We start from the raw sequence: 7,081 nt of genomic DNA, 5'->3' as shown, positions 1-7,081 counted from the left end.
TTCATCTTCTTTTTCTCCCTTTTATGTGATGAAATACAATGATGTTTTGGTGTTGAAAAATTGATTGAGAATGAGAGAAACTTTTTAAGGGTTTTGAAAAATTGAGGCTTTCTTCAGCATGAAGAGGAAGATCATGCAAGTTGGTGTTTTATCCAATTTTGCCACTTGACATTTTCGAATATGCATCTCCGGAAATATCACTCAGACATTAATTAAATCAACTCAGGGAAAAAAATTCTCAAAAAAGTACAAGGCATATTTCAAATATACATCTAAGGATACATAAAATAATATAGGGAGATACATCTCCGAATCATATTTTGTTCAATATGAGGTGAATCTCAAAAAAGAAGTCTGATGTGATTTTGAGTGCGTCCGAACGCATGAAGAACATTTTTCATTTTTAGAGGTGTGAAAGACATACATAAGGATATAATGAGCATTCCCTAGAATTATGATTTCTAACATTTATGGGCCTGGCTAAAAAACTCTAGACGCACCTAAAATTACACTAATAAAGGGGTGTAGCTTCAACACTTTACTGAAGTGTATCTTTAGATATCGGAGATGTATTTTTGAATAATTTTTTTTGAACAAAATAGAAATATCTCATTTATAAAAAATTTGTTGATATAATTTTAGATGCGTTCCGAGATGTATCTCCGAATATTATGAGCATTCGTGACTGACTTTTCACAAAGGTAGGGAGGGGGTGGAAAAAATAATCCTAACTTTACCATGAGTCTGAGTTCAAACTCTATATTGTTTGGAAGAAACCATATATTTATGTTGATAAATTTAAAAAGAATATATTTTTGTATCAACGGAGCGCTTCAGCTCGTGGACGCCTTATTCAGGACCATCATGGCCGATTCATAGGAATTTTTAAGTAGTCTACAACAGTTTCTCTTTGCATAGATTTGAGAGTTACTTGATAACACCATTTTTGCATGGAATCTCGATATCAAAAAATGTGTTTTTGAAATTAACTCGCAATCTCTCTACAACATGGTAAAAAAAGGTCATATACAACTTATACTCCACTTTGTCTCCTTCTCAAAGACATACAACTTATACTCTCCACTTTTTCTCAAGGTTTAGGCTTGGCAGTTGATTAATATGGTCTTTGAATCAATGTATACTCATAAACTATAGACATACTAGAACAGAGAATTGACTTAGAACAATGAGAAGTCATAACACATGTTATCTTCAACCTCAAGCTAATAAAGACTTCACTCCACAACAATCATAGTAGCATAAAACTAGGATAACTTAACACCATATCCGTTGCACCCATGCTGCTGCCAATGAAGTCTTCAATAAGTATGATACATGAATCTTATCTGTGTAATATAATTTAAGGCAAAAGAATGAAAAGCAATACACTTTAATTTGGCATATAACACCAAACTGCAATTGCATTAAATTCTACATTTTATAAAAAATCTTCCAATATTAGTAAGGCAATTACACGTTAACAAATAAAATAACTTAGAGAACTAAATGTGAAAACAAAAAACATGTTGCATTTTAGTGTTCAAAAAACATCTTACAAAAAAACTAGAACAAAAGACATCCATGATGCGAAAAGAATCTTCTCTTTTTGTCACCGAACTTTTTGTTATTGAAGATGTTGCAAGATGAAAGGGTTATCTTTCTCAATGATGGCCTTGAAAATATCATTTCGTCAACAATATTAAGAACCAATTTACAACAATACATCAAATTGATCTCTCTGAGTTGCGTGCAGTTATTTAGCACATGCTTGATTCCCTCCTTTGTAATATCATCACAATTTTGTAGTATCAGTTGCAAAAGTCCAGAACAATTCTTTGAGATCACACAAAGTGTTTCATCGTCAACACTTGTATTTGATAAGTTCAACACCTTCAATTGAGGAACTTCAAAGTTCATTCCATGCAGCTTCACTTGTAAACAGCTAACTAAGTTCAAAAGTCTAATCTTACAACATCTCCTCAAAACATGAAAAATACCTTCTTCCGATATGTTAGTGCAATTACTCAAATTAAGAAGTTGCAAATTGGGGAAAATGGAAGCAAACATTTTGATGCTTTCATCTCTTAGCCAGGAACTATGTGTCAAACTGAGAGACTTTAATTGAGGGCTTACAACGAAATCCTCGAAAGAATTAGAATTCAGTACACCCTCTCTCCCAATCCCAATCCTTGTGTTATTCATTTTGATCTCACTAAGTGAAAGACAATTACTTACAAGTGAAAGCAAAGATAACTCTGTGAGCATGTGACATCGACTAAGGTTTATAGACATTAAATCACCCAAAAACATAGACAACTCCACAACATGTTGGTCATTCAAAAAATAAGCATTTTGAAGATCCAAATGTTGTATAGATTGACACTTGGATAACAAACAACAGATTCCAGCATAACTATATCCTAGACAGAATTGGAGGACAAGATTTTTCAAAGGAAGACCTCCGGTTGCAATAGAGGAAAGCAAATCATTGGAGATAAACGAATATGACAAATCAAGACAAGCTAAGTCCTTCAAACTCACTAGAGAGTTAATAAAGTGTGAACTAATAAAGTTGGTCTCTCACGGATGGCAGAAGCAATGCCGTGATGAGTTAATTGTGTACACTTCGACATCACAACATCTTCAAGAAACTCAGAATTCTTACATACTTGTAAAAGCCATGCGTCGATCATATATGTAAATGTATGGTTATGACCATAGAAATTAACTTTGCGCAGCTTAGGAAACACCATTGATATATCAGCATTTAGCTTAAAATTGATAATGTTACCTATGTCAAGTTCTTGAAGGGAAGGAAAGCAGTGAGATAAGAAGCAAGTCAGCAGTAGAGAGAGAAGCAATGTTGCAACAAATGAGAGAGGTTAGAGTTGTAATATTTCGTGAGAAAGCTCTCAAGCCGCGTGCTGGAATGTTGGGTTGGTTGGAGAGATTAAGCGAAGTGAGTTTCAATGGAAAACGAGAGATTTGAATGAGAAGGTTGTTGATGAGACCATAGTAACAGGAGAGGTCGAGGGAGATGAGATTGATGAACCTTGGTAAAAGACCAGAGAGTAAACGGCAGGTTGGATTCCATACGGTGAGAGAGAGGCAGGCGTAGACGGTTGGTAATGGAGAGAAATTGCTTGTTAACTAAGGAAAGTGATTTGAAAAAGGAACGGTTATCATCATCGTCGTCATTGAAGATGAATTTGAAACCATATTCCCAACAATCATCATCTAAATATGAATCTGTTGAAACAATTTGTTCTGGAGTTTGGAGAGAATTTCTCTTAAGTTTCATGTTGCAGTGAACGATTACTGCCGCCAAGGAAAATACAGGTCTGAGGGTTTAGGTTTATGTGTGTTAGTACGTAGGTTAGACTTGAGGATTAAATAGAAAAAAAAGCTGGATAACATTTTTTTTAATTAATAAAAAGCTGGATAATTTCAATAGTTTTATTTTACATGGATGACTTTAGTAGTTTATATTAGTAGTCGATTTTGAAATAAAATTGTTCTTTGTTCGGTTCGATTTAGAATAATTAATTTCGAAAATTTGATCAGATCAATTCTAACTTCATACGATTTTATATGGACTGGTTATTTAAAAATTCAAATTATAAATTATATTTTTTTATTAATATTATAAAAGTACTAATAAAAATAAATTTGATATAACATATACTATATTAAAAATTAATATTATAAAATGATAATCACTTATTGAAATAAATAAAATAATAAAAATAAATATTAGTAGATTAAATCAAACTAATAGATAATATTTTAAAAAATCAGTATCATTTAATAATAAATTAACACAACATATCATATTAATAAAAAATAAATAAATATAAAAATATATACACGTAGTTCGGTTCAATTTGAATCGATTTTGAAATTTTAAAAAGTCGTTTGAAAATCCAATTCAAACTGAACGATTTTTAAAAAATAACATCCAAACACATCTAATATTTTTCAACTTTTTTTACGGTTCGATTTACAATTTTTTGTTAGTTTTACACACCCTTAATACACACCACATTTTTTTAAAGTTTCAATTATTTTGAATCAATTATTTATATAAAAAATTATTGTAAGGGTTTTTAAAAAAATTATCCAATAACCCCTAACCCATTAAATCCGTAATGGTAATATGTCTTTAATTCATTAATTGAATGACTGAGTTATTGGAAATTTAAACCAAAATAATCCACATTTATAAAAAAATCCAAAATAATCCAATTTAAGATAATTTTTCAAAATATTTCACTTCGAAGAACTGATGTCAGATGAATTGACGTCAGCTCTCTAAGTTAAAGAGGTGGCGCCAATTGGATTGACTTATGCATCTAATGTTGCCAATCAAATTGACGCTTATGTGTTATTTTTAAATGCAGTCGTCAATTGGATTGACACCAGTGTTTATCGTGTACTTTTTTTTATTTAATAATTGACATGTTATATAAAAGTCGAAATTGGAAATAGTAATATTAATATTAAATTTCATTTACACACGAAGACCAAAAATACTATTGTCGTTGACCTGGATGACCAAACCGACATTCGGTTCCACATTCCCTAGCTACCCTAACACGTGGCCCTAACCCATCTTGTTGATTCACCTCGAATGTTTGAGGAACAACACCACCACCTGCAATAAATTCTCTAAAAATTAAGACAATTCCACGTAGTCCTGTGTATGCAATGAAGGGCTACCGCTATAGTTGAGTTCATGATCCATGGCAGAGTAGTTGGGGTGTGCTTGAGTAATTGGGGTGTGATCGAGTCGATTGAAGGGTGACATTTGTATGAATGATTCATTGGGGAAATATCGATGTTGGATGTCTTGATAATGATCTTCTTGTTGGCAGTGATTGATGCTTGTCGTGACTATATATAAAATATAGTATATCGGGTACTTGACTGCAAGTGCACAGTCCAGTCGCTTTAGTTTTAAAAGATATCGATGCCACATGGACCTATGGTCAAACTAGTGTTACTAACGTCACTATGTTTAGCTAAGGGAATGATTAGTAGAAATTCGGGGGCAAAATAGTAAATCTAAGAGAAATTTAGTTTTAAGAAATAATTGACGGAAAGAATCAGTATGCAACGCATTAATTGTCAGGGATTCGATATGTCACCGGTGAATAGTTTAAATGCCAAATATCTCTCAGTAGAAAATATTTATTTAAAAAGCTTTATCTCACACTCTCGTGGTTGTTGATTCGGCCTATAGCTTTAAGTCAGAATGTACGCTTTCGCTGTCCCATTTGAAGTTAAAATTACTTTTTGAAAATAAATAAGTTCTAATTGCTTTTAAAGTGCTCTCTCTGTTTTTAAACTCAATGCCTAATTTTTACTATCCAGCTCGAGCCTCACGCTCTCGCGATTGTTGGTTCTCACCTTAGTTAATTTCCCACTCTCGTGGCAAAACCGTATTAAATAGCTTTTCACGCTTTTGTGATAAAGTTAATTAAATTTAAATTAAAAACTTCAGCCTAAAATATTGTTTGAGAAAAAGAGTTTTCACCGATTATTATTAAATCCCATCAAATTGAATTGCTACATACCGATACCGGTAATTTAGCCAAACATGTTAAATAAGGCAAACACAGCGCATAAACAGATCAACATTGCGGCAAACATAATTATAATAATAATTGGGCAATAATAATAATAATTCAATAAAAACCTGACAATCGAAGTAACAGAGTATAGTGAATCTCGGAGCACTTGAGCAGTCCTCCACAAGTCGGTAGGCTTCTGCTTCTTCAATACAAATTGCTTACTAAAATTAAATAAAGTGTAGTAGTTCCCCAGTGTAGGAAACTACTACTATGGCTAACTGGAAAACGGGAAGGAAAAGGGAAAACGGAATTCTAAAAAAATGACGAATGAACTAAGGCAACGGAAACAAAGTTGCTGAAAAGAAAATAAACTAAAAAAACTAGAAAGCTGTAAAAATTAATTGCAGAGCGTAAGTGTAAATGTAGGCGTTCCCAATTTTTCCAACTTTGGTCATTTATATAGTGCTCCTTTAGGTCTTGGTGGTTGAGATATTTAAGGAAGACTTGGTTTGAATGAGGAATCTGGGGGAGTCATGCTGTTGGAGGAAATTTAGGCATGTTTGGGTGCCTGTGATTGACTGTTTCAAAGCGCATATTCTGGCCGCGTGACGCTCGTCATGGGCTTGTGACGGTCGTCACAGGATGGGTCGTGACGAGCGTCATGAATCTGTGACGGTCGTCACATCAACAAATTCTGCATTCAGGTTTTCTGCTTTTTCCTGTGCTTTCTCATCTGTTTCTTCTTCTTTTTCTTCCTTTTCTTCATTTTGCTCATTAATGCTTGGAGATTTAAATACCTGCAAAAACAACTCAAATACTTGCGGAATAATCAAGATATTAATTAAAATGGTATGATCTTTGAGTGTAAATCAAGGCAAATATCTGATGTGTTTTCGCGTTATCAAACTCCGCTAAACTTGAACCTTTGCTTGTCCTCAAGCAAATACAAATTGAAAACAAATTTAAACGCGAATACATTACCCATTCGTACGTGGTTGTCAGGTGGATGGTTAAGATGGTTGATATTCGAGTAAAACACTAAAGATACTATGACGACACGAGCTTTCAGCTTTAGCGTAGATCTCTCCTTTGCACAAGCTAGTTCAAATCATGCTATTATAGCTCAACCTAGTGCCTCTGTTTCTATTTCACTGGGTTTCATTCTAGCGTAATCACATTAAGCCCTTTGCCTCCGCATGCACTAAGTGAAGTAGCCGGTTAGTGACTTTGATCCTTTTCTCAGTACAGGGCCTGGTACACTAGTGTGGTACCCCTTTATATATATCCCCTTTTTGAAGGTTGTGGGGGATCGAATCGTAGTTCGCCCTACCGAGTCCAGTACCAGGTACCTCTTGACTAACCAACTGGGGTTTCTGTTCCTTCTTTTTGTGTATCTTTGCAACCTTTTTGTATGGTTCATTTATCAATTTCTTGATAGCAACAGTACGAAGGAATTTCTTAATTTGTAGGCATCAAACACTTATATTCATCGGCTCTCCACGTGGTTT

At 33.7% G+C, this 7,081-nt stretch overlaps 1 pseudogene; it reads right to left on the bottom strand.

Moving 5' to 3' along the window:
- Window positions 1-1,419: 1,419 nt before the first annotated feature.
- LOC127107189 (SCF E3 ubiquitin ligase complex F-box protein grrA-like) lies at window positions 1,420-3,358 on the bottom strand (annotated as a pseudogene).
- Between the last annotated feature and the right edge of the window lie 3,723 nt (window positions 3,359-7,081).

The sequence above is a fragment of the Lathyrus oleraceus genome, chromosome 7 (assembly GCF_024323335.1).
Source record: "Lathyrus oleraceus cultivar Zhongwan6 chromosome 7, CAAS_Psat_ZW6_1.0, whole genome shotgun sequence".
Taxonomy (NCBI): domain Eukaryota; kingdom Viridiplantae; phylum Streptophyta; class Magnoliopsida; order Fabales; family Fabaceae; genus Lathyrus; species Lathyrus oleraceus.
The sequence above is the reverse complement of the archived record's forward strand: the minus strand, read 5'-3'. Positions and strand labels throughout refer to the sequence as shown.